The sequence below is a fragment of the Podarcis pityusensis genome, assembly GCF_964106645.2.
Source record: "Podarcis pityusensis genome assembly, chromosome: Z".
NCBI classification, from domain to species: Eukaryota; Metazoa; Chordata; class Lepidosauria; order Squamata; family Lacertidae; genus Podarcis; species Podarcis pityusensis.
This window is the reverse complement of record NC_138044.1, coordinates 48354780-48361112: the sequence shown is the minus strand read 5'-3', so window position 1 is coordinate 48361112 and position 6333 is coordinate 48354780.

The following is a 6333-nucleotide window of genomic DNA, read 5'->3' as shown; positions in this document are numbered from 1 at the left end:
CCTAGTTATAATATCTAGAGCAGGCATGTCCAACAGGCAGATCGTGATCTACTGGTAGATCATTGGACGTCTGTGGTAGATCACTGGCTCCCCCCAAAGAAGCTCAACAACTTTGGCTCCCCTAAAAAAAAGCTTAACAACATTGCCCTGAACCCCTAAAAATGGGGCTTTCCTCCTTCCTAAAAAAAACTGCCAGTTTTTAACTCTGTGAGTAGCTCGCAGTCTCTTGGGAGTTGGCCACCCCTGCTCTAGAGCCTCAGCAATCCTCTCCTCCAGGACTCAGGTTAATCTTGAGGCCCAAGATTAAGACCCCTAGATTTTTTTTCACATGTGCTGCTGTCAAACCAGGTGTCCCTATCCTATATTTGTGCATTATTATTCCTGGCTAAGTGTAGAAGCTTTGTAAATTCATTTTGTTAGTTCTCCAATCTGTTAAGGCCACATGGAATGCTTTCTTCTGCAGCATTAGCCGCAGGTTGGTGTCACTGCAAATTTGTTGAGCACCCCCTTCCATTCCTCCACCCAAGTCATTGTAAAGACGTGGTCCAAAATGTTCAGACCCTTGACCAGAGTAGAGGAAGACTGAGATTTAGACCCATTTTTTAAGAAAAGAAGAGAGATAAAGTGCGAGATTGGTTACATTACGCTCAGATTAAGGAAGTTTTTAAACTTGACAAAAAGTTAGGGTTCCAGGTGGAGAAATCGAAGTTGGAAACGGAATTGTTAGAGCCTAAGACTAAGGTACTTTCAAGAATGTATAACTTGCTGTTAAAATGGAACACACAAGATGAAACGGTAAAATCAGCCATGATAAAGTGGGCACAGGACATTGGGTATAATATCATGTTTGAGGACTGGGAAAGGTTGTGGACTACTGGGTTAAACTTCACTGCTTGTAATGCTTTGAAAGAAAATGTAATGAAAATGATATATAGATGGTATATGACACCAGTCAAACTTGCAAAAATATACCACTTGTCTGATAATAAGTGTTGGAAATGTAAAGAAAAGGAAGGAACATTCTTTCACCTCTGGTGGACCTGCCCTAAAGTGAAGGCTTTCTGGGAAATGATATATAATGAACTGAAAAAGGTATTTAAGTATACCTTCTCTAAGAAACCAGAGGCCTTTCTTCTGGGTATGGTGGGCCAAGGGGTGGTAAAGAAGGATCGAATATTCTTTATGTATGCCACAACAGCAGCAAGGATACTTCTCGCAAAGCACTGGAAAACTCAAGATCTACCCACACTGGAAGAATGGCAGATGCAACTGATGGACTATATGCAATTGGCTGAAATGACCGGCAGAATCCGAGATCTGGGAGAGGAGACGGTAGAAGAAGATTGGAAAAAATTTAAGATTTACTTGCAAAAACATTGTAAATTGTATGAATGCTAAGCAGGATGCTTGATCATAAACAATTTGGCACCATCAAAATAGATGAAGAGAAGTAGGAAGATAAGAAAATGTAAGAAAAAACAATTTTTATTTTGGACAAACAGTTGGATAAATTTAATTGATAATTAGACAGTGAGGATGGAAGTAAGGTGATAATTTGCTGGATTAAATTTTTTTTAACATGGAAGGTAGGGGCGGGAGATGTGAGGAGGTCACAAGAAGATAAGAAAGTATGTTATGTTTTGTTATAATTTTGTTTGATTATTATATTGTAACTTAAAAATTTCAATAAAATATTTATATAAAAAAAAAATAATAGACCCATTTTTTAAGAAAAGAGATGGTGAAATATGACTTCTAGGGATGGAGAGAGTGTGCAGGCTTTGTTGATGCTTAGTCATTTGTGATATATAGATAGCACAGGTGAGGGGGCTTTAGAGAGTCCCCATTTCCCGGGGACAGTTCCCAGATTTACAAATCAGTCCCCTGACAAAATCCATCTATTTAGTAGGAAGTTGAAAAGTGTCCCCGGATTCATTGAAAAAAATCTGGTAACCTTACTTTAGAGACACCTGTGGAGCAGATGCAACTGTGGCGCTGCAGGTATTTCAAGCCCCTTGTATAGTGGCTTGGCATCTTCTAGACTTGAGGGATTGCCTTACAACCTGTGTGCCTACTCAACCTGCACAACTGGGACTGTTCTAGCTGCCACGTAAGACTCATTTCACACTTGCAAGAAATCTATATTTTAGTGCAACAGCACTAACACTTTGGAACTCCCTGCCTAGGGACCCAGGCAGCTGCCTTCACTGTACTCTTCCCCACCCCTCCATAAAGCATTCTGGTTTAGGGGCCTTTGGAAGACATGTGGAAGGCTGCAGGGTGTGGAAAGCCTTTTGCTTACTGCTGAGTTTAATTGTCATGGCAATATTTTGAAATGTGTCCCTGTATTTCACTGGATCATTAAACATTTCCATGAGGAGTTTTTGTAAACTTGCTTTAAGTTTTTTTTGACAATCAAGTGGGGTATAAATGATATAGGATGAATTAAGTTATATTAAATTAAAATGAACTCAACTGAAGTTGAATCTGAAGTGGTGAAGGTCTGTCTATCTGCTTGTGACTTATGTTATTCCTGTACTGGATTATTTTTGTGCTTCTTCCTGATTTTGTTGTGTCTTGAGACTGAGATAAAAGCCTCTCGACCTACAGCAGCCATTCTCCTGAAAATATTCAGGACTGACTTCAAGGGCTGCAACTCTTTCCTATCTAACCTTTCCTCTGTTTTTTGACCATGTAGAGGTTACATGCCCCATATGTTTTAGAAAGCTCTCCTCCTTTTATGGAAACTTTCCCTCAAAAGGCCCGCACTTGTGTTCTACGACAAAAGCTTCTGAAGAATGTTTAAAGCGTTCAGTGGAATTTATCTTATTGTGAGGCTACTTATGTACCCTGGGAGTAGAATAGGGCATATAACATATTTCAGATCAATTTTACAACAGCCTGCAGTTTGATTCCACTCTTTGGCTGACAGAACATGGGAGGTCATGAACTGGACAAGCCTAAGTTATGGGGATAGTGTTTATCCCCACTGACACAGGGTTATGCTGTTATGCTGTGTGGGTATATCAGAGCCAGCTTGGGGGCTCCTAGATAGTCTTCTCGCAGCCTGAGGTCAATCCTTGTCGGGGGCTGGCAGTGTAGCTATCATACCTGAGTTCCCGGGGTTGTGTTTTCACTGTGGCAGCATGGCCTATAAGAGGCTGCCAGTGGGGGGCGGCTCAAAGGGGATCATTTTTCCAACGTCACCATCACCCGCAACATCACAGGTGAGGAACCTTTGAACTAAGGCAGCTTTGCACATAGAAGAGAATCGGGAGAAGCAACTGCAAGCCCCTTAGCACACAGAAATCTGTCCTGGTTGTGGTTTGGGGAAAATACAGTGGCGTTGTGTGGGTAGGGTCACGGGGCAATTTTCCTGGGCACAAAATTCTTAGGCGCTTAAAATTTTGAAAAAAGAAGTAATAATAAATATAACAACCCCAAAATCTATCAACATTCATGTGAGAAGCAGATTTGGGCAATGGTTGGTTGCAAGGGCACCCTCCACACAGTCTTTAGTAAGATGCCCACTTCCTACCAATCCTCTGTGCTCAGTGCTCAAGGGAGCTGTGGCTGGCACTCGGATCGTTTGCCGAGCTATTGCCCCTTTGTTGCAGCCTGTCGGGAGTTCTGCCCTGCCCCACGTCCCCTTGCTCGCTGGTGCCAAGGGAGGTCCCCCCCCCATCTCTGCAAAGGGAAGCTGGCGCTACTCTGTGGAGGAAGCTGCTGGTCTCTGGGTGCTGCAGAGCTGAGTGAGCTGGTGCGGGGCTGGTGGGGCTAGATTGAACTACAACTCCCTTCATCCCTGGCCATTGGCCATGCTTTCTGGGGTTGGTAAGAGTTGTAGTTCAGCAGCATCTGGAGTTTTCCACTCCTGGTATATATGAATGCATGGGTGTTGAAGTGTGTGACCCTTATTGTTGCTCTAACAATGGAGGGGGGAGTTTAGTGCTGGGGGGTGTCAGTTTATGCTTCAGGGAGCAGAATGTCCAGTGCCAAGATTGCAAATGCTGGCTATATTGGCCAAAACAAAATGCCTAGATCTTTGTTTTACTAAATTATAAGGAACACTGTTAGAATATCACAGACAAAATATGCCTGCACAAGAAAAGCAACCAGGTGTTTCAAAAAAAGGATGGGGAAGTTGGGGCTTTGGAAAGGGCCTTTACTGTGACCCCCTCCAGATGTAGATGTACCAACCATCTGAGGAGTCATGACTTCCCCTCCCTGCTGTAGCAGCTTAGAATAATAGATTCACAGAATTGTAGAGTTGGAAGGGACCCCAAGGGTCATCTACTCCAAGACATGGGTGGTTTTGATGATTCCCCTTTTAGGAAGGGGTAGAACATATGAGGCTTTGGGGCTTTGCGAGAGGGGGGAAAGTGGGGACATAATAGAAATATGCATGATGTGGAAAAGGTGAATAGCAATACTTTCTCCCTCGTAATATCAGAACCTGGATCTCTTTAAGAAAGCTGAATGCTGGAAGATTCAGGCCAAACACACAGTGCCTAGTGACACTGAAATTTCCTCCTTCCAGAGGCACTGACGGGGATGGCTTTAAGAGAGGATTAGTCAAATTCATGGAGGGTTAGACCATGTTGCACCTCCAGCCGCAGAGGCAGTCTACCTCTGCATACCAGTTGCGGGCATCCCAAGTAGGAAGAGTGGGGCTGCATTTGGAGTCTGCTTGGGGCTTCTCATGGACATCTGCTGGGCTGCTGAGAGCTGGACTAGATGGGCCTTGGTCTGATCCTGCAGGGCTGTGTCAATAAGAGCCTGGAGTATGGCTGCTTCAGGAGCTATTCAGTGAACAGTTGAGCAGAGTTTCATCTCCCTGGGAAGGAGCACATGCTCAGTAAAGCTGTCTCTTGCTTCTGGTCCTAAGAGTTGGGGTGGGGACAGGGAGGTAAGGGCTTCTGTATGTGGGAATGTTCAGGGAGGCAGGAGAGGATATATTGTTTAATTATATCCTTCCCGACTTGTGTTAACAAGTTCTACAATTTAGCAGAGTAACAGTCCCCTTTTTAAACTTACACAGCGGATAACACTTTTGCCAGGATTGTTTAAGCCTCTAAAATAAGTTTCCTGGTAATTCCCCTTTTATTCCCTCCTAAAAAGATAAACACAACACAGTCTTGTATAAAAGTATAAAATAGTTTACTCATAGTTTCATTCAGTTCACAAAAGGATCCCTGAAGGCAGACTTGTTACAAAACATATACACTTGGAATCTACCCCATAAGGAGATAGTTCCTTTGATGCTTTGATGAAAGCAAAATGAAGAAGAGAGAGATGTGGTGGCCACTCCTGTGCTTTTGTTACCTGCACAGCTAAAGTCACGCCCACCTCTGGTCACATGTAGAGGAAGTTTGTTCCAGCCTAGGAGGAAACAGGAAGTTCATCTACTGGCTGGACAAACATCCCTCTTCGTGTCTAAACATGTCAACTCTAGGAATGTTGTATTTGACTGCTTTATGTTTCACAGCCCATACTGCAGAGGCCAGTCTCTCTCCTGCCTCTCTCTGTCACCTCTGATGTGTCCTAAAAGGCAGTTGGCATAGGAAGCGAACCAATGGTCACGTTCATCTGTACTGGCTCAGTATGCCCTATTCTGACAGATGCTGCCTTTCATATTCACGCCCAAGAGCCTGTCCGCTCCAGAGATCTGGGGCTGAACCCGGGATCTGCACCCCATGGCTGGAGTGCCAGCTGGCCACGTTGGGCGCCTGCCTGGAGAGTGGAAGCCGGGGGTTGGAGGGACATCGTGCTGCTCCTGGCAACCCCCACCCAACCTGACGTCCTCCTCCACCTGAATCCCGCTTCCCCTGGGACGCACTTCCCATCCTGGAGCGGCGGGAGGGGGATCGCTCCCCACCTCCTTTTCCAGACCCCGTACTTCATGCCCCCTCTTCGCTCCTTCCAGCCTGGTCTCCCTCCCCATGTCAGTGGGCATCCCACTGCCTGCAGCATGCCAGGATTCTCCAAATCGCGAAACAAACGCTCGGGTGTTTTCCTGAGTGTATCTTCACAACCACCCTCTGTGAAGGAGGCCCATCTTGATAAAGGTCTGGCCCAAGGTAGCCCTGTGAAGCTGAGAATGCGAGCGGGACAGCATTAAAGAAGTGTCGAACACAGCGGAGCTGCAGGACTCTGGCTCTTTACCTTTGCCAACCATTTCAGAGTTGACAGTGAAGAAAGCAGTTTTATTGCCTGAAATAATAAGACTGAACGAGTGAAGTTTGGAAATACTGGTGTATCATAAACCATGCATTAAGTCTTGTCACTGGGTCTTAGGAGCTTGTAGTCAAAAGGTAACTTTAGAGGAATTCT